The 22,471-nt window shown below is 35.5% G+C and overlaps 2 long non-coding RNA genes across 2 annotated transcripts; both read right to left on the reverse strand.

The window, feature by feature from the left end:
- Positions 1 to 2,328: 2,328 nt before the first annotated feature.
- Positions 2,329 to 3,487, reverse strand: LOC145814633 (uncharacterized). The gene is made up of 3 exons (XR_014357998.1): positions 3,315 to 3,487; positions 3,126 to 3,215; positions 2,329 to 2,600 (listed from the first exon to the last, which is right to left on the reverse strand). It is a non-coding gene; the product is annotated as an uncharacterized LOC145814633 (long non-coding RNA).
- A 10,578-nt stretch (positions 3,488 to 14,065) lies between these two features.
- LOC145814634 (uncharacterized) lies at positions 14,066 to 22,025 on the reverse strand. Its single transcript, XR_014357999.1, has 5 exons — positions 21,958 to 22,025; positions 19,374 to 19,445; positions 14,371 to 14,414; positions 14,226 to 14,249; positions 14,066 to 14,144 (listed from the first exon to the last, which is right to left on the reverse strand). It is a non-coding gene; the product is annotated as an uncharacterized LOC145814634 (long non-coding RNA).
- Between the last annotated feature and the right edge of the window lie 446 nt (positions 22,026 to 22,471).

The following is a 22,471-nucleotide window of genomic DNA, read 5'->3' on the forward strand; positions in this document are numbered from 1 at the left end:
TGGCAGCACAATATGCAAAGAAGCCAGTAAGAGTTGACATTTGTTGACCAGCTCTAGATTGAATCGTTTGTAATGACTCTTCTGGGTTAAAAACAACACGATGCATTCCAGGTAAATGAAGTGCCAATCGTACAACTGTTGGCATCTCTGGATGCAAAGGATGACCAAATATTCGCCAAGCAGCTTCTGGAGGTCCAATATACCTTGCATCAAGATATTGTTGAATCTCATTTATCATTCCTAACACCATCGTTGTACGATCATAACCCTTATAAATGTACTTATGTATATACTTGACACATCTCATTCCGGCACAAACTTCCACATTTATATGACAGTTGAAAAGTTTTGAAAGATATGCATTGTATGGTACGACATCCCTGTTATCAACTTCTTGCCCTCTTACAGTATGTACTTGACCATTATTGCGACGACGATAGATAGGGTATCCATCTTGATCCATAGTTGTTGTTTCTGTGAAAGCTCGAGGGTATCTCTTAGTGTATCTACCATTTTCCATACATGGTGCTTGCGGATTTCGAGCACCACATGGTCCATGTACCATACAACATTTGATAGTTTCAAAAAGCATTGGATCGTCTTTTGGGTCTGGAAATTCTGCACACACCAATTTGTCTACTTGAGCACATGTCCGAATTTTGTCTGGGCCCTTGAGAAATAAAAGTGCATGGATATGAGGGAGGCCTCGTTTTTGAAATTCAATTGTAAAAACATGTGCAACTTTATTTCCAAACACTTTATTTGTTTCTATCTCCTTCATCAAACATTTTCTCTTCAACTCAAAAACACGGGCAATTAAATCAGGACGATCAATAGGTTTTTGATATGGCAATAATGCTGAAGTAATTTCTGGCCAATTGGGATTTGCAGTCATGGTAAGAAAAATATCTGGGTGTTGGTTGTATCGTGTGATAGCCATTGAATCTTGAAAGATTTCAAACATATGTCTAGGACTACCAGTAAATGAAGATGGCAAAACAAACCTTTGACCAATTTGTCCAGGTCGCACATAATCTGGATCCATATCTGACAACTCTTGGTAAAGCGCAGCCCGAAGTTTCCCTTGATTAAGCTTGTAGTATGTCAATCGATTTTGCTCAGTTGCAGCCCAAGCATCTACCAAAAACTCTTGAAATAGTTTCCCACCTCTCAAAATTGTTGAATACTCTGTGGGTCGTTCAAACAAACGATAACTATAAAAATTCATTTGAGTAAGTCGATCAATTGAAGGTCGATCATACTGAACATTCCACAATTTCAACTCAGGTTCCCATCCAAGCTCACCATATGGAAATAATAGAACATAATGTAATGGCAAGTATGCTGGGTGACATTCATTAATTTGCATCAACTCATTATTTCCTCGGAAATGTAAAATAATATCTCTCATTCCATTTACCTCTGTTCCATCACCTGGTATTACAATTGCAATCTCATCTGTAGTTGGTAGGTTATACCGACGTCGATCAGTTGTTGAACTGTAATGAAGATGAGCAGGTAGATTGTGTCCTGCCGAGTCTAATTGATGTAAAATGGCATGAGCCTGGCGATATTTATCTACAAATGCATTGACTTGCAACAAACTATCCTGAATAGTTTTGAGAACATCCCTTCTCAAGTTAGGATTTCTACGATTACGAATTTCTAAAGCTGAATAAGGGTCATAGATATACAGCTGAGCATAACTCGCATCCTGCCCTGGTTGTGGTTGTAGTGATCCTATTCGATGTCGCAATTCCCCATGAATTGTGAATGATGTAGGGCCCCTTCCACTGAGTAGTCTAGGATCCAATGTAGCACCAAGACTTGTAAAAGCATTGGCTGCATTGTACACTCGAGTATAACTTCGAAAGGATTTTGATTGATCATTATTCCCATCATACAATGCCTGAAGTGGTGGAGGGGGTGTAATAAGTAAAGGCAGCCTAATCTTCCCTTCCAAACAGCAAGTTCCGAATAAGGGACGCTTTATAGATGATTTTGTCAATTTTTCATCCATCCAATGTAAGGCTGAACAATAAGGACATAATACATCCATCTTGCCAAGATAATGGCGGCAAGATTCTTTGTGTGCCCGGGCGCCAATTGATATACTCGTAGGTAGATCTTCTAATTCATCATCAGTACATAGATCTTGTTGAAGAAATCGATTTATAGGAGTAGACCTACAAATATTTGTGTATAAATAAAATTCTGTAAAACAAAACGGTATGAGTAAAAGTATGTATTGAAGATATGAGAATCTGAAGATGTGCTTGAAGAAATCGATTTATAGGAGTAGACACAGTAATTTACCGATTCCTTTGTGAATTTGAAGATGGGCTTGGCATAGAAAACGAACATGTCTGATGATAGGTAACCATTGTTCGTTTTTGTGCCGACTGAGAATCTTCAGTTATTGTTTCCCACTCCAAGTGAGTGCGATCGCGACGAATTGGTGTTAAAGAACGTTGTCTTATTTGAACACATTCTTCTAATCCCTCTTGCTCTCGTTGCAAGCATTGAAATTCAATTTTTTCACGCTCTCGCCGTGCCCGTTGGGCCAATGCAGCTTTTGATATTATATTATCATTTTGTGCCTAAAAAGAAAATATTTTATCATTGAAACAAAATATGTGAATATTTTGTGTTTAAAATGAAACTATCTTCTTATTTTTTCCATTTCTCTTAATTTTGTTTTATATTTTATTTGTTTTATACCTTTAATAGTGTTATCTTTATTTCTTTTTTTCTTATTTCTTCCCTTTCTATCTTCTTATTTCTTCACTTTCCCTTTCCCTTTTTTTGTTTTCTATTTTATATATTAAATAAGAATTAAAAACCTATCTTATTTAGTTTCTCCTTTCTTTATATATTTTTTCTTTATTTCTTCGTTTCTTTTTTCCTATTCTCTTTATATAAGTAGCAACTTATGGATGGTACATTATAAATAAGAATAAATAAATTTGAAAAATACATACAAATAATAGCAAGTTACAGGAAAACATATTACAATCATTATACAAAAACAACATAAAACAATAAATTCATTTTACACACTCATATATTTTAACTATCAAAATTTTGATTAGTTTTGCATCATATTTTTAAAAAAGAATATATACCACTTGACATGCATTTGTCATTCTCTTGCCGGAAGGAGCCATCTTTTCTTTTCCTTTAGACATTGGGTTGACCTTTTCTTTATCTTTTGCCTAACAAATATAAATAAAATATTGAAAAGATTAAAAAAAATCTTATATAATCTTATATAAATAAAATACATACAATGTTTGACTTGATTTTGTACTTACCGCACGAACACGGATAACATTAAGGTCGTGCTCATCACGGATGACCACACCAACATTTCTACATGGAGTTGTAGGAGGAGGCCTACAGAAATAGATTGTGAACAAATTAAAATCTATATAATAAAGTGGTAATAGTAAGAGTAAAAAATTCAAAATTGTCTTGGGTAAAAGATTCTTTTTCTTTTTACCAATTTGGTGTCAAAGAAGGTTGTCTTGGGTTAATACATTCCTTCGATCTTTCTCTTTCTCGTTCTCGTCGCAGGCGTTGTCCCAATTGGTATGCAGAACATGGCTTATAGCGATCCCGGGTTTACCCTTGTTGTACAGTGATCCGGACATGTGTCCGTGGATGTTGGTAGTTGGTTATCATCGTGTTTACATTCCTTTTTCTTTATATTTGAGTTATGGGATGTGTTGGGCGGGTTTGTTTCAGGTTGGTTGAGTTTTAGAAACCAAAACTAGTTGCCCAGATTTTTGGGCCTGTCCGCTCGAGCGGAGATGTTGGCGCTCGAGCGGGGAATACACCCATCCAGTAGTTGTTGTGCAGTGTTGTACGCTCGAGCGTAGGGTTGGGAGCTCGAGCGGAGGTCTGGTTCTGCAAAAGTGCTGAGCGAGTGCATTCTGCGCTCGAGCGTATGTCTGTGAGTGGCCGCTCGAGCGGGGTGTTTTACGCTCGAGCGTACACCTGGGTTAAAGTCCCGAATTTGTGACTCTTCAAATCACTTTTTGCTTTCTCTTCTCTCTCTTACTTTTCCAAAAAGCCATTTTCAGAGCTTCTCACTCTAAATCAGCCCTTCTCTCTTAGTTTTGATCTAGTAAGGATCGTTTACTCACCTTTTGTCTTCACAAAAGTTGTGTTGATCGTCAAGAGCTTCCTTTTGATCTGAAAATTTCGAGGTTTGGAGCATTTTGGTTTTGGTCTTCATCTCCTTTGGGGCTCCGAATTTAAGGTAGGGATATCCTACTCCTCTCTATGGATTTTGTCTTTAAATTTTGGTATTTTGAGATGTTGGGGTTGGTTTGGTCATTTTGTGAGAGTTTGGGCTTTTGTGCTATTTTACAAAAGTTGGGGTTTACTCATAATAAACCTAGATGCATGTTTGGCTTAGAGAAATGGAATGAATGTTAAATCATTGATGAAAATGGGACCTAAGGGTTGAAATGTTAATTATGGGAATTGACCTAATTACATTGTTTAATTAATTGGGATAATTAATTGAGAAGAATAAGGAAATGAAATGTTGATTGAATATCCATTGTGCATTTATTTTCTATTTAGAAATAACTGCTTGGGCTATCGGTGGAGGATAGTCGTGATTGTTGTAGACAATGCATGATGATTAGGCAAACTGAAACTAATCAATAGAATGTGTCATGGAACTCGACGGTTGATAGAATACATTAATTGTATGTATTGGGTGATCGTATATAGAACCATTGTGTTTGTATACGTTATGTGTAGAGGAGGAGATAGGGGATGTACTCCGCGGTTTAGGGGAAGATGGGGGATGTACCTCTAAACTGGATAGTGTTGGGAGAAGATAGGGGATGAACTCCGTAGATACAGCTCATATGCTTGTCTAGAGAAGTGAAGATAGAGCTCATATGCTTATCTTTGTGAAGCGTGGATATAGCTTATATGCTTATCTGTGGATATTGTTGTTATACATATCTGTTGAGAATGTGGATATAGCTTGTAGGCTTATCTGTACGTGGGATATAGTTTTTTTTCATACATATCTGTGGAAATGATGATAGAGCTAGCATGCTTGTCTATTGAATAAGGGAAAATGAAAAGTGACTTGGACTCATTAGTCGGTTGACATAAATGTGTGATTTATGTGATTGTATCAGTGTTGGCCATCTATCAATTGCTAATATTTTAGTCATTGTTCATGGTTGGTTTAGTGTATTTCTACTGGGCTGTGGCTCACCCTATATGGGAATATCATTTTCAGGTGCAGGAAGCATGCCACCTCCAAGGACATAGCTTGGGAGGCTTGAGGCGGACATAATGATGTCATTTTACTTTTTGATGTATTACATGTAAATACAAGCCAAGGGCTTAATGTGTATGAGTTAGTACTCTTTTGTTATAACCAAGTGTTAACTTGGAAAGCTGTAAGCCCGTAGGGCATTTTGCTTTTATTGTTAACATGTAATACTTTTTGTAATGAAATACTGATGAATAGAAGAATGTGGTTATTTCATATGTTAATGAATGTGTTATTTGATGGGTTTATTGTTATTATTTTGAGGGCGTTACAACTTGGTATCAGAGCGTACCGGGTTCGAATACTTTGGGTACGTGGGAAGTGATTAGTATCACAATGGGTTTGTCTCGCTTGGTAGAGACTTAGATGTAGTATCACATGCTATGTGTTTAATTGATAACATGCTTATGTGACTATGTGGGTATGGGATTTAGTTTCTAGGATGTTGATTGGATCCTTGGGTTTCTGGGAGTCTTGTTGGAAAAGCACTTGATCAATGCTATTTCTAACCGGAACTCTAGTAACGCCTCGGGACTATCATTATCCGGAAATGAAATTCGTAAATGCTTATGTGTTTATGTGCTTATGTGGAGTGAATTACAGTTGTCCATGCATTAGGACGTGAGTGTTTAGTTTCGGCACAGTTGTGAATGTGCTAACGTTCTGTGTTACCTTTATTAGGATGTCAGGATGAGGAAGAGGTGCTAGGCGTGGTAGACCTGCGAGGCAGGAAGTACCGTTACAGGGTGAGATTCCGGCAGTGCAGGAAGGAGTTGGTCAGGCCAATGTGGCCGAGCCAGTGGGTCAGCAGGCTATGGGTGCCCTGGCTAGAGAGATAGCAGGAGCGTTGGGTATTCTTAGAGCTGGGAATCAGGCTGCTGAGGCAGGGCCTTCTTTCTTGAAGAGGGAGTTCTTCCGGTCTAATCCGGATGAGTTTATCGGGGATCCGAAAGAGCCACTGAAGGCTGATGAGTGGCTAGAGCAAATGAGTAAGACGTTCGAGATGCTTGGCATCGAGGACGGAGCACTGAAAGTGACCTTGGCATCCTTCCAACTGAAGGGAGATGTGGGTCAGTGGTGGAAGTATGAGAAGGCTCGTGTTGGTGGTACTTGGGAGGCGTTTGTGAATGCTTTTCAGGAGAGGTTTTTGTCTGCAGTAGCTAGGGAGAAGCTGAGGGATCAGTTTAGCCGGCTTAATCAGCAGGGCTTGTCAGTGGCCGAGTTTGAGGCTACCTTTACTAGTTTGTCCAGGTTTGCACCTGAACTGGTGGCGTCTGAGGAACGCCGTTGCTATGAGTTTGAGCGGAAGTTGAGGCGGGGCCTCAAGTTGAGAGTTGGTGGGTCATATATCCGAGAGTATAGACACCTAGTAGATGCTGCAGCTCATATGGAGCTCATGATGCAGGAGGAGGATGAGGGGCAGAGAGGCTCCAAGAGGAACCAGGATAGTCAGGGTGATGGCAGGAGGCAGAGGAGTCCTAACCCTCAGCAGTCGCAGGGTGGTGTTGCTAGATCGACCTTCCCAGTCCCGAGTGCAGGCTCCAGGAGAGGTGGTCAGGGGGATTTCACCTGTTACAAGTGTGGCCAGTTGGGTCACAAGGTTTCTGTTTGCCCGCTGAAGGGTGGAGGTCAGAGAGCTGCTTCTTCTTCAGCTAGACCGCAGAGTCAGAGTTCGGGCAGGGGGCAGCCCTTGTCTTGTTACCAGTGTGGACAGCCTGGGCACCTGAAGAGGTTTTGCCCACAGTTGAGTGCCACTTCGGGAGCGTCTGGTTCTAGGCAGACGCAGGGTTTTCAGCCAGCTCAGTCTGTGCAGGCCTCGAGGGCCAATCCGGGAGCTTCGTCATCCCAGTCTGTGCAACAGTCCTTTGCTCCGAGAGGTGAGCAGGTAGACCAGGGGCCTACGGGGCGCGTGTATGCTGTTACCGCGCAGGATTTAGTACCAGCTCCATCAGTGGTGAGAGGTACTTTTCTGTTTTGCAACTCGGTTGCTAATGTGTTGATAGACACGGGTGCATCTCATTCTTTTGTATCTGCTGCATTTGCATCTGTTTTGGAATTGGAGTTAGCACAGTTAGCATCTCCTATTTGTGTGGTATCGCCTTTGGGTGGTGAGTTGATCCTGAAACAGGGTGTTAGAGGATGTGATATAGAAGTCGCCGATTATAGGCTTGCTTTTCCGTTTGTTGTCATGCCCATGAAGGGTTTTGATGTTATTTTGGGTATGGACTGGTTATCGTCATACCGGGCTGTTATTGATTGCTACCGCCAGAGGGTCACGTTATGTACCTTGAGCGGGGAGTGGTTCCATTTCTTGGGAGACCGGGTTGGTAGTGTTTTACCACCGGGGTATGATTCGCGAGGGCGAAGTGAGCTTAGTAGTCTACTTGCTAGCTTTGAGAGTAGTGAGTGTGTTGAGACACAGATTGTGTTGCCGAGGGTGGTTTGTGAGTATTCGGATGTCTTTCCCGAAGATCTTGTTAGTTTGCCACCTCATCGAGAGATAGAGTTCTCTATTGATTTAGTGCCCGGCACGGCGCCGATTTCTATGGCACCTTATCGTTTTGCTCCAGCAGAGTTGGTTGAGTTGAAAGTTCAGCTCCAGGAATTGCTCAATAAGGGCTTTGTTCGCCCTAGTGTTTCGCCGTGGGCAGCACCGGCCCTCTTTGTTAAAAAGAAAGATGGTGCCTTGAGATTGTGTATTGACTACCGGAAGTTGAATCGGGCTACGGTTAAGAATAAGTACCCTATGCCCCGTATAGATGATTTGTTTGACCAATTGAAGGGTTCCCGTTGTTTCTCTAAGATAGATTTGAGATCGGGTTACCACCAGTTGAGGGTCAGGGAAGAGGATATTCCGAAGACGGCATTCCGTACGCGGTATGGCCATTATGAGTTTCTGGTGATGCCATTTGGGCTTACCAATGCACCGGCAGTCTTTATGGACTTGATGAACCGGATTTTCCGGGAGTTCTTAGACCGATTTGTGGTCGTCTTTGTGGACGACATCCTTATCTATTCGCCTTCTGAGGAGGAGCACGAGGAACACTTGAGAGTGGTGCTTGAGTTACTTAGAGCCCATAGGCTGTATGCCAAGTTTGGAAAGTGTGAGTTCTGGCTGAGGGAAGTCAGATTCTTAGGCCACGTGGTATCCGGGGAAGGGGTGTTTGTTGATACATCCAAGGTTGAGGCAGTGCAAGATTGGGCACAGCCTAAGAGTGTGTTTGAGATCCGCAGTTTTCTGGGATTAGCTGGGTATTACCGTCGGTTTGTGAAAGATTTCTCCAGGTTAGTGTCACCGTTGACTAGACTGACTCGGAAGGGAGTCAAGTTTGTGTGGAGTGAGACTTGTGAAAAGTCGTTCCAAGAGCTGAAAGTTAGATTGACCACCGCTCCGGTGTTGATTATTCCGGAGAGAGGGTTGGGTTATTCGGTTTATTGTGATGCCTCACGAGAGGGTTTGGGTTGTGTGTTGATGCAAGAAGGGAATGTGGTAGCTTATGGCTCACGTCAGTTGAAAATACACGAGAAGAATTACCCCACCCACGACCTAGAGTTAGCAGCAGTGATCTTTGCCTTGAAAATCTGGAGGCACTACCTTTATGGTGAGAAGTTCGAGGTGTTCTCGGACCACAAGAGTTTGAAGTATCTGTTTACACAGAGAGACTTAAATTTGAGGCAGAGGAGATGGATGGAGTTCATCGAGGATTATGATTTTGAGTTGCATTATCATCCGGGAAAGGCCAATGTTGTGGCCGATGCCCTTAGTAGGAAGACCATTAGTGATGTAGCTTGTATAGCCATCCGGGAATGGGAAATGTTAGGAGCACTGGGCGAGTTTGATTTGCTACTGGGCGAATCTGTTGAGGCTGCGGCCTTGTTTTCTGTTGTTGCACAACCTACACTTGTGATTAGAGTGTTAGAGGCACAGAGAGGTGACCTTGATGTAGAGTCCCTCCGAGAGAAGATCTCCAGTGGGAAAGTTGAGAAGGGTTTGACGGTGAATCCCGACCTGAGTGTGAGATACCGAGACCGTTTGTTTGTACCGGAGTCTTGCCGAGAGGAGGTACTCCGAGAGTTTCACCATTCGCGCCTTGCGGTGCATCCGGGAGGTACTAAGATGTATCAGGATTTGGGTCGCCAGTTTTGGTGGCGGGGTATGAAGAGAGATGTGGCGATTTTCGTATCGAAGTGCCTTACTTGCCAGCAAGTGAAGGCCGAGCATCAGAGGCCAGCGGGTTTGTTGCAACCCTTGCCTATTGCCGAGTGGAAGTGGGAGCATATCACTATGGACTTCGTTGTAGGTCTTCCGAGGACTCAGCGGGGTAGTGATGCTATTTGGGTGGTTGTAGACCGGTTGACTAAGTCGGCGCACTTTATTCCTATGCGCGTGAGAGATTCGGTGGATCATCTTGCCGATTTGTATGTTCGGGACGTAGTGAGATTGCACGGGGTCCCAGTGACGATCGTCTCAGATAGAGATCCTCGTTTTACTGCTAGGTTATGGCAGAGTTTGCAGAGTGCCTTGGGCACTAAGTTGACCTTTAGTACGGCTTATCATCCTCAGACTGACGGGCAGTCTGAGCGTACTATCCAGATCCTCGAGGATATGCTTCGGGGTTGTGTCCTGGACTTCAGTGGGACGTGGGAGAGGCACTTGCCCTTGGTAGAGTTTGCCTACAACAACAGTTTTCAGTCTAGCATCGGTATGGCACCGTTCGAGGCCTTGTATGGCCGACCGTGTAGGTCTCCAGTTTGTTGGACCGAGGTGGGTGATGCACCTTTGTTGGGTCCGGAGTTGGTTAGGGAGACGACGGAGAAAGTTGAGCTTATCCGTAAGAGGCTTGTTACAGCCCAGAGTCGGCAGAAATCTTATGCTGACCGTAGGAGGAGACCTTTGGCGTTTGAGGTAGGTGATCATGTCTTTCTGAAGATATCACCTAGGCGAGGTCTGATGAGGTTTAGGAAGAGTGGGAAGTTATCCCCTCGGTTTATTGGTCCTTTTGAGATCCTTGAGAGGATTGGCGAGGTTGCTTATCGGTTAGCCTTACCGCCGCAGTTGTCCGGGGTGCATGACGTGTTTCATGTGAGTATGCTTCGGAAGTATGAGCCAGATTCATCACATGTGTTGGATTGGACTGATTTAGAGGTAGATGAGGATGCCTCGTATGAGGAGAGACCGGTTCGGGTCTTGGATAGGCGGGATCAAATCCTGCGTGGCAAGACCATTCCTTTGGTGAAAGTCTTGTGGAAACATCACGGAGTGGAAGAAGCCACTTGGGAACGTGAGTTGGGAGTCCGAGAGAAATATCCGGAATTGTTTGTTGATATGTGATCTTGTATTTAAATTTTGCATTTTGTTGAACTTAAGAGCTTTTATATATGTCTTAAGTTGTGAAACATTGAAAATGTTTGGGTTATTGGAAGTATGTTTTGGGAACTTGCCTCATATGGAAGTTGATTGTAACATGGTATATGTTGAATATATTGTTGAAATTGGAAAGTTAATGCATAATGCTAATGCATGTTGAAAGTACATATGTTGTTTACATATTGTGAAATGCCTCTTGTTCAATGGAAGGGGGGGACCGGTAATGGGTCGAATTGTTGAATGTTAAAGTGTAACATTGTTTAAAGTGGAGAAAAACTTGTTTTTGAAAACTTGTGCTTAATTTCGGGGACGAAATTCTTTAAGGGGGGGAGGTTATAGCGATCCCGGGTTTACCCTTGTTGTACAGTGATCCGGACATGTGTCCGTGGATGTTGGTAGTTGGTTATCATCGTGTTTACATTCCTTTTTCTTTATATTTGAGTTATGGGATGTGTTGGGCGGGTTTGTTTCAGGTTGGTTGAGTTTTAGAAACCAAAACTAGTTGCCCAGATTTTTGGGCCTGTCCGCTCGAGCGGAGATGTTGGCGCTCGAGCGGGGAATACACCCATCCAGTAGTTGTTGTGCAGTGTTGTACGCTCGAGCGTAGGGTTGGGAGCTCGAGCGGAGGTCTGGTTCTGCAAAAGTGCTGAGCGAGTGCATTCTGCGCTCGAGCGGGAGGTTGGCCGCTCGAGCGTATGTCTGTGAGTGGCCGCTCGAGCGGGGTGTTTTACGCTCGAGCGTACACCTGGGTTAAAGTCCCGAATTTGTGACTCTTCAAATCACTTTTTGCTTTCTCTTCTCTCTCTTACTTTTCCAAAAAGCCATTTTCAGAGCTTCTCACTCTAAATCAGCCCTTCTCTCTTAGTTTTGATCTAGTAAGGATCGTTTACTCACCTTTTGTCTTCACAAAAGTTGTGTTGATCGTCAAGAGCTTCCTTTTGATCTGAAAATTTCGAGGTTTGGAGCATTTTGGTTTTGGTCTTCATCTCCTTTGGGGCTCCGAATTTGAGGTAGGGATATCCTACTCCTCTCTATGGATTTTGTCTTTAAATTTTGGTATTTTGAGATGTTGGGGTTGGTTTGGTCATTTTGTGAGAGTTTGGGCTTTTGTGCTATTTTACAAAAGTTGGGGGTTTACTCATAATAAACCTAGATGCATGTTTGGCTTAGAGAAATGGAATGAATGTTAAATCATTGATGAAAATGGGACCTAAGGGTTGAAATGTTAATTATGGGAATTGACCTAATTACATTGTTTAATTAATTGGGATAATTAATTGAGAAGAATAAGGAAATGAAATGTTGATTGAATATCCATTGTGCATTTATTTTCTATTTAGAAATAACTGCTTGGGCTATCGGTAGAGGATAGTCGTGATTGTTGTAGACAATGCATGATGATTAGGCAAACTGAAACTAATCAATGGAATGTGTCATGGAACTCGACGGTTGATAGAATACATTAATTGTATGTATTGGGTGATCGTATATAGAACCATTGTGTTTGTATACGTTATGTGTAGAGGAGGAGATAGGGGATGTACTCCGCGGTTTAGGGGAAGATGGGGGATGTACCTCTAAACTGGATAGTGTTGGGAGAAGATAGGGGATGAACTCCGTAGGTACAGCTCATATGCTTGTCTAGAGAAGTGAAGATAGAGCTCATATGCTTATCTTTGTGAAGCGTGGATATAGCTTATATGCTTATCTGTGGATATTGTTGTTATACATATCTGTTGAGAATGTGGATATAGCTTGTAGGCTTATCTGTACGTGGGATATAGTTTTTTTTCATACATATCTGTGGAAATGATGATAGAGCTAGCATGCTTGTCTATTGAATAAGGGAAAATGAAAAGTGACTTGGACTCATTAGTCGGTTGACATAAATGTGTGATTTATGTGATTGTATCAGTGTTGGCCATCTATCAATTGCTAATATTTTAGTCATTGTTCATGGTTGGTTTAGTGTATTTCTACTGGGTTGTGGCTCACCCTATATGGGAATATCATTTTCAGGTGCAGGAAGCATGCCACCTCCAAGGACATAGCTTGGGAGGCTTGAGGCGGACATAATGATGTCATTTTACTTTTTGATGTATTACATGTAAATACAAGCCAAGGGCTTAATGTGTATGAGTTAGTACTCTTTTGTTATAACCAAGTGTTAACTTGGAAAGCTGTAAGCCCGTAGGGCATTTTGCTTTTATTGTTAACATGTAATACTTTTTGTAATGAAATACTGATGAATAGAAGAATGTGGTTATTTCATATGTTAATGAATGTGTTATTTGATGGGTTTATTGTTATTATTTTGAGGGCGTTACATGGCTTTTGATTTTTTTCACGTTCTCGCCGTGCACGTTGGGCCAATGCAGCTTTTGATAACACATTATCATTGTGTGCCTAAAATGAGAATATTATATAAGAATGTGCATAAAATGTGAAGATTAACTAACTTGCTTCCCTTTCATCATGTAATTTTTCTTCCTTTTAACTAACTTTTCCTCTTCACTCGGTTAAGTTGTTAGTCATATAAGAACCAATGAAATTTAAAAAGGAAGGGAAAAATAATTTGAAAACACAAAACTGCAAACTCACTATGCACGTACTTATTGATTTTAAGACACTACCCATCTCTTTACAAAATGTACGTTGAAAAGGTAAATATTAAATCATTGGGTACGTAAAATGTGAATATTAGCATGTAATGTCTTGTACTTTCCTTTTCTCTCTTCTTGTTGTTTCTGTTGTATTAAAATGCATTTTTGTCTTTTTCTTCTTTCCTTAAGAACTTCTTATAAGAAAAATAAAAATTAAAAAAAAATTATATTATGTAGTTTCCTTTTCATCACATAATTATTCTTTCTTCTTATTTTCCTTTTTCGTTTTCTTCTATTTTATTTTTATTATGCTATGTTGTAGATGCAACATATTGTCTCAATGCAACATATTTTTATCATACAAATAGACAAACATATTAAAAATTCAAATTAATGTTTATACAAATGCATTAGCATGTTGTACAAATGCTTACTTTAACATGCTTCAGAAAAACATTTCACATTCAATAAAAAGAATTGAATAAATTTTTGAAAAAGAAACTTTTGAAAAATGTACATAAAAAATAGTATATGACACTATGCAATTCCTAAAAAAATCTATATAATATTCGAAAAAGAAACTTTTAAAAACTGTTGAGAAACCATACCATGGGATGTGCATTTTCCTTTCCTTTGCCATAAGGAATAGCTTTTTTTGTTTCCTTTGATATTGCCTTGTCTTTTTCCTTTGCCTTTGCCTGTAAAAAATAAGTAGAATATATTTATAAATTATTTTTAAAATGATAAAAAAATACATGTCCAATGTTGAAGCGACTTTTAGGCTTACCTCATGAATGTGAATAGTATTAAGGTCACGCTCATCGCGAATAACAACATTAACATTTCTTTCTTGAAGAAATCGAACCTATACATACAAAAATTTTAGAGTGATAAATAAAAATTTATACACATAAATAAGAAAATTAGTAAAGGGAGGTGATATTACGGTTCGGTGTAAGTCCCCATCCACCTATAAAGTATGAGGAAAAAATATAATTAGAATAGTGATATTGTCCATAACTGTTGTACTTAAATTTATAAGAGAGGTACTTAAATTTATATGAAGAGAAAAAAGAAGAAAAAAAACTTACTTGACCAAAAATAGTGATATTGTTCATAACTGTTGTACTTCAACCTAAAAATGTTTGGTTATATAATTTTAGACACAAAGAAACAAAAAATTAGCAATAATAAAATTAGGAATTAGCAAAAAATTGGAAATGAAATGTTATTTAAATAAAATTCAAATAACATTTAAAATGAAATGTTATTTAAATGAAATGATAAATTAAAACTTGAGCACAATAAAAATTAGGAATTAACAAAAAATTGGAAATGAAATGTTATTTAAATAAAATTCAAATAACATTTAAAATGAAATGTTATTTAGAATAGATGTTTTTTAACAATCACATTAAAATTAAAATGATAAATTAAAACTTGAGCACAATAATTGTCCGAATTTGAACTTTTCTCTTTCTTAACTGACTTCAATTTTATAGAGATGAAATTAAAACCAAAATTAAAACCCATTATAATCATAAATATTTTGAAGTTCACCATTTATGATTTGGAAAGTCCAAACATAAATTTATGCCAAAAAAAAAATTCACCACATAAGAAAGCCATTTTATAAGCAATAATGAATAATTATTTCATCAAACAACTAAAGTAATACACACATATGCATTGACCTGAATTTTTGAAATGCAACATATAATATTATACTCCCTTAAAAATGTGAAAAAAAAAAAGGAACATAAATCTCTTGCCATATTACACATAAATGTTAAAATGCCAAGTCTTTCAAAAAAAAAATTAAATAAAAAAAAACAATCACTTTCTTTTTAGAATCACACAACAAATATATTATATTTGAATGGTACAATTTTTATTTTTATTTTTTTATAATAAAATGTTGAATACATTTTTGTGGGTTAAGTTAAATACTTGGTGAATTTGATTCAAAGCAAAACAAATAATGTTAAATAGTTGGGTTAAGTTAAATACTTGTAAGTTTAATACATTTTTTTTTCATAAAGACAACTAAAGTAATATACACATATATACACTCACCAGATTTTTTTGAAATACAACATAGAATACTATACTCCTTTAAAAAGGTGCCAAAAAAAGAAAAAAGAAAACATAAACTCTCTTGCCATATTACACATAAATGTTAAAATGCCAAGTCTTTGAAATTTTTCTTTTAATTAGGAGCTCTAGTTGCTCTTGCCATATTACACATAAATATTTATCATCTGTACAACACAGAGAACTAAAATATTTATAAAAAAATATTCAAAAAAATTGATAAAAATATTTATCATCTGTACAAAATAAAAAAAAATAAAAAATAAAAACATAAACTCTTTTGCCATATTACACATAAATGTTAACATGCCAAGTCTTTCAAATTTTTCTTTTAATTAGGAACTGTAGATATTCAAAAAAAAAAAATGAAAAAAACAGTCCCTTTTTTTTTAGAATCACACAACAAATATACTACGTTTGAATGGTACAATTTTTGTGTAAAAGTATATCGTAGTGATGTCTCTCTCTATATCTTGCATACATGTGTGACCCACTAAATGAAATGTTCTTTCATCAAAAGGGTGACTAAATCATGGTTGATTGCATCTATTTTTGAAAAATAAAATTGAGCATGTAGAGTTCTTCAACTGAGCATTCCAGTGATTAGTGATGTGCTTGATGGTTTAGTAAGTTGAATAGAAATGAATAATGCCTTTTCGTCAAACAATCCTATGGGCGCCTAAGCCTAGGTTTTTATTTTGGAAGGAATAAATAAATAAAAGGGAGAATAGAAGCCCCTAAGTAAAGGAGTCAGGACAACCAAACCATGATGGTTATGATTAGTAAATTACTTAACTTACTCTCTCTCTCTCTCTCTCTCTCTCTCTCTGTTCATCAAATTTGATTAAAAGTTTGATTAAAAGTTTGATCTGATACGAATACTCCAATCCTTACTCTCATGGTCTTCTTCAAATCTTTACAAAAAAATTCCAAACTTATCCTAAAAACCATCTCCTATCTATACTATTTTTTATGAAAGAAAACCATCTCCTATCCATACTCTATTTTAAAATTTTATCAGAAAAGATTAAAAGTATTATTATTGGAGATTTGGTAAAAAAATTTGTTCATCCTTGATTTAGTGAAAATTTTGGATCTATTACGTTTTTCTTGTGTATAATAGCCAAATAATTTTGAGACCAACCTTATGTGTAAGGACCAAATTTGTGCTTAATAGTTCAAATAATTGACAGTAATTCTTTGATGAGAAAATAATTTCTGCTTAATGTTTTTTTTGATTAAAAAAATTGGCAATAATTCTGATTAAAAATTGATAGAAATTTGGTGATGAGAGACATTTCCTCAATGTTTAATAGTTCTGAGAGAAATTTGGTTCACAATAATTCTGGTTAATGTTTAATCAAAATTGATAGGAATTTGGTTGGCATGATGTTTTTTAAATAATTGACAGACCAACTATTATACACAGTTGACAGTAAACACAATGTGTATAACTTTTTTTTTTTTTTAATAGCAAACCAATTTCTGTTTAATGTTTTTTTTATTAAAAAAATTGACAATAATTCTGATTAAAAATTGACAGAAATTTGGTGATGAGAGACACATTTTCTCAATGTTTAATAGTTATGAGAGAAGGCACGATGTTTAATCAAAATTGACAGAAGGCACGATGTAAATAATTTTAAGATTAAAAATATATATATTTTTTTTCTTAAATAATACATTTTGTACCAACTATTATACACAGTTGACAGTAAACACAATGTGTATAACCTTTTTTTTTTTTTTAATAGCAAACCAATTTCTGGTTAATGTTTTTTTTATTAAAAAAATTGACAATAATTCTGATTAAAAATTGACAGAAATTTGGTGATGAGAGACACATTTCCTCAATGTTTAATAGTTATGAGAGAAGGCACGATGTTTAATCAAAATTGACAGAAGGCACGATGTAAATAATTTTAAGATTAAAAATATATATATTTTTTTCTTAAATAATACATTTTGTACCAACTATTATACACAGTTGACAGTAAACACAATGTGTATAACATTTTTTTTTTTTTAATAGCAAACCAATTTCTGTTTAATGATTTTTTTATTAAAAAAATTGACAATAATTCTGATTAAAAATTGACAGAAATTTGGCGATGAGAGACACATTTCCTCAATGTTTAATAGTTATGAGAGAAGGCACGATGTTTAATCAAAATTGACAGAAGGCACGATGTAAATAATTTTAAGATTAAAAATATATATATATTTTTGTATATCATGATCTACAAAATACGCTAGTATTACATGATCTACAAAATTTTATTTTTGTATTTTTGTCAAAACATTAAAAATATATATATATATATATTTTTGTATATCATGATCTACAAAATACGCTAGTATTACATGATCTACAAAATTTTATTTTTGTATTTTTGTCAAAACATTAAAAATATATATATATATATATATATATAACTTGTAACATTTTTGCTTGTATTACATGATCTACAAAATTCAAATAAATAACAACTCTCCCTAATGTTAATGCAAATTAAGAAATAAACATATAAGATTTTTAATGTTCACCAATACTGCAAATCAAAATATAAGAGCAAGTAAAAAAAAAATTGTAAACCCTGACAGAATAATTTCTTAGTTGATGATTAAGTAAACCATAAAAAAAATTGTAAACACCTAATAATTTCTTTGTTGATGATTAAGTAAACAAACAAACCAAATTTTTTAAAATTGAATTTATGCACAATTTGTATATACAGAATCTTTTTATATAATGCACCTAATATTAAAAAATCCAAGGCACTTAGATTCACATATTCACATGATTTGTGAAGATCATCTATTTTTTTTTAGAGCACTGAATTTCATTTTAAATAACAAACATAGAAAAATCAAAGCACTCAGTAAAATATATCATCAAGCTTCTTTTGAATATGATATCTCAAACCAATAATTTTGAGTCATAAAAAAATCATCTCTAAAGCCAAAAGGGGGCTTGGATTCTCCACAACCTTTTTTTTTTTTTTTTTTTTTTCTTTTTGGAGTGTTGAACACATTCAAGAGGCTGAACTAAACCAAGCAAAAAGTCAAACCACATTTTCATTAATTTCCTACCTAATTTTATATACAATTTTTTTAATTTTTTTGTGTAATAAACCTCTCTCTCTCTCTCTTTCTTTTTTTTTTTTTTCTTTTTGGAGTGTTGAACACATTCCAAACAGATCGTTATGGTATAGTGGTTTATTCAATTTAATTTCCTAATTTTTTTGTGGCATGGTTGTCACAAAAGTTTCATTCAATTTTATTGTTGTGGGATCTCTAGTGTCCAACATTGCAGTGGTGATTTAAAGGGGTAGGCAACTTTTGTACTTATTTAGGATATCAAGTTAAAAAGAATCCCATATAGTGTATGTGTATATATAAGTATTTTGTTTTAGAAAATAAAATAGCAAATTGTATGATTGAATTCAAAATATAAAACTTAAAATAAATTTTAAAAAATAATAAAGTTAATATATTTTCCAAAAAAAGAAATAATAAATCATAATTACCCATATAACTAATTTAAAAAATGTCATCAAATATCAAGTAGTTCAATAATTAGAAAAATGTCTTCAATAACATCAAGTAGTTCAATAACATGTCTTCAAATATGTGTCAATAACCTTTTTTGAAACCAATTTTCAAGTGTATAACACCAAGCTAATTTAAAAATTCCATTGAGCAGAATTTTTGGCGGAACCAAAATTTATGATTTTGGTGATAAATAGTTGACAGTAAACACATTGAGCAGAATTTGGTGATTTTGGTGATAAGAAATTCTGCTTTGAAAACACATTGTGCAGAATTATTCTAATTGAGCAGAATTCTTTGAAAACAGAATTCTTTGAAAACAGTGGACAATTAAAATTATTCTCAGTAAACACATTGAGTAGAATTCTTTGAAAACACAGTTGGCTCAATATCAAAGCAAAATAATAACAGAAGCTGCACCCAAACGTTACCAAAGCAATAAACTAACCGAGCAGCCGAGCTTTTTATTTTTTATGGCTCCAAGTTCCTGATTAACTAACCGAGCAGCCGAGCAAAGTTCCTGTTTCAAGTTCAAGTTCCTGATTTCAATTAAAAAATAAGTGATATTGTTGGGTGCAAGGAGATACATGGAGCCATGTGAAACTAAGTGAATAAAATAAATGAACATTCATACTTAAATAAATGAACATTCATACTTATATATATAAATGAACTTTCGCAACCATGTGAAACTAAGTAAATAAAATAAATGAACATTCATACTTAAAATAACATACATTTTTACTCATTAAAAATATATGATAAGAATTTAATATATTTCTATCATAAATATATTTTACTGAGTAGCCATTAAGTATAAATATTTTACTGAGTAGTCATTGGGTGCAAGGGGAACTTCACTCTGGATGATATATGCTGGTAGTCATTAAGTATAAATATTTTACATTGATGATATATGCTGTTAATGTGAATATTTTACATTGATGATAAGAAAATATATGTGAATATTTTCTTAATCATCAACTAAGAAAATATATGCTGGTATAAATATTTTCTTAATCATATTTTCTTAAAATGCTATTCTTAATCATTAAAATACTATGTGCCAAATATGTTTTTCAACTCACATTTTTCCAGATGTCATTGTGCCAAATATGTCACATTTTTCAACCTCTAACACCATTCTGCGAGGGGACCATTTTCAAAATAGAAAGTCACAGCGGTAAACATCATCATGTTTTTCAACCTCTAACACCTCTGTTTGAAGTTCTTAATCAACTAAGAAAATATTCTTAATCAATATTTTCTTAATCATAAACTAAAGTATAAATATTATAAGAATTTAATATAAATGAACATTCATACTTAAAATAACATACATTTTTACTCATTAAAAATATATTATAAGAATTTAATATATTTCTATCATAAATATATTTTACTGAGTAGCCATTAAGTATAAATATTTTACTGAGTAGTCATTGGGTGCAAGGGGAACTTCACTCTGGATGATATATGCTGGTAGTCATTAAGTATAAATATTTTACATTGATGATATATGCTGTTAATGTGAATATTTTACATTGATGATAAGAAAATATATGTGAATATTTTCTTAATCATCAACTAAGAAAATATATGCTGGTATAAATATTTTCTTAATCATATTTTCTTAAAATGCTATTCTTAATCATTAAAATACTATGTGCCAAATATGTTTTTCAACTCACATTTTTCCAGATGTCATTGTGCCAAATATGTCACATTTTTCAACCTCCAACACCATTCTGCGAGGGGACCATTTTCAAAATAGAAAGTCACAGCGGTAAACATCATCATGTTTTTCAAAATATGTTTTTCAACCTCTAACACCTCTGTTTGAAGTTCTTAATCAACTAAGAAAATATTCTTAATCAATATTTTCTTAATCATAAACTAAAGCATCAGATTAACCAATCTACTATAATCTCAAGTCTGGAGCAAATGAAACGAAATGGTGGAGTCCTATCTTTTAATGATAAAAATATAAAAGCATTTAAATATATTATTGTATCCTATTTTGTATCCTATAAATTGTAAATTGTATCCTATTAATGATCAAAATCTCACCTCTGTTTGTAGAAAATTTTAAAATCTAAAGTATAAATTTTATGATATATTGTATGATAGAAAATTGTATCCTATAAATTGTATCCTATTAATGATCATAAATATATTTTATGATAGAAAATTGTATCCTATAAATTTTAAATTGTATCCTAAAGTATTTAAATACTTTAATGATCAAATTTACTCCAGACTCTGCGTTATAGTAGATTGGTTAATGAGTACACTCTTGACTTATTATATACTCCAATTGAAACCAATGACTTATTATATTTCTATCATAGATGATTAATATATATATATCTATATGCATATGTACACTCTTGACTTATTATATACTCCAATTGAAACCAATGCATATGCACACGATCATCATCAAGATATGAGAGAGTATTAACTATAGATATATATCTATATATATAACACACGATCAAATCCAATATCCAATATCCAATATCTAATTGATGGGTTACATATTATTTCATATGTTCATGAAGAAGGCACAGACACAGAGATGGAGGATTGAACAGAAATCAAATTTACAGATATATATATATATATCTATATATATATATATATATAACACACACGATCACCATCAAGATATGAGAGAGTATTAACTATAGATATATATCTATATATATAACACACACGATCAAATCCAATATCCAATATCTAATTGATGGGTTACATATTATTTCATATGTTCATGAAGAAGGCACAGACACAGAGATGGAGGATTGAACAGAAAGCTGGAAAACCCAAACAAAGAAGAAACTGTAAGTTAATGCGCATGAAAATTAAACGCAGCAGGGGAATTAAAAATTAAACGCAGATGAAAATTAAACGCAGATGGAGGATTTAAAAATTTATTAGAAAAATCAGCCGAGTTAATCATATATTAATCATCGGCAAAACCAGCATGTATCATTAAGTGGTTTCATTTTACCGAGCAGCCGAGTTACCTCTGTTTGAAGTTCCTGTTTCACTTGGAGCCAGAGTGAACAACGGTAAGCTCTGATGAAGGCAAAAGCTGAGGGAAAAAAAAAATTCAATAAGAAGAACAAAAATGAGAGAATAAAAATGAGAGAAAGCATAAGAGAAAGGAAAGGAACCCAGCATATATGGATTCAATAATTTTGAATTCAACCCAGCAGTTCAGGAACAAAATGTGCTTCTCTCCAACCCACCTCTGTTAGAATTCAGCCCACCTCTGTTTGAATTCAATAAAATGTTGACATGTGCTTCTCTCCAACCTTCTCAATTCAATTTCGTATGTGCTTCTCTCCAGCAGTTAAGAGTGCAGTAGTATTTTTCTGTCAAGCTTCACATCTCATCAGAGAGTAGGAATGGAAAGAAGACAGAGGGTATGGGGGAGACAGGGGGAGACAGAGGGTATGGGCGGGAAACCTTTGAGACACTCTTGTTTTGATATAAACCATTGATCTCAACCATTGATTTTTATTAGAATGGATCTAA

Source organism: Camellia sinensis, unplaced genomic scaffold, assembly GCF_055761805.1.
Source record: "Camellia sinensis isolate YWXY unplaced genomic scaffold, ASM5576180v1 Unanchor12, whole genome shotgun sequence".
NCBI lineage: Eukaryota > Viridiplantae > Streptophyta > Magnoliopsida > Ericales > Theaceae > Camellia > Camellia sinensis.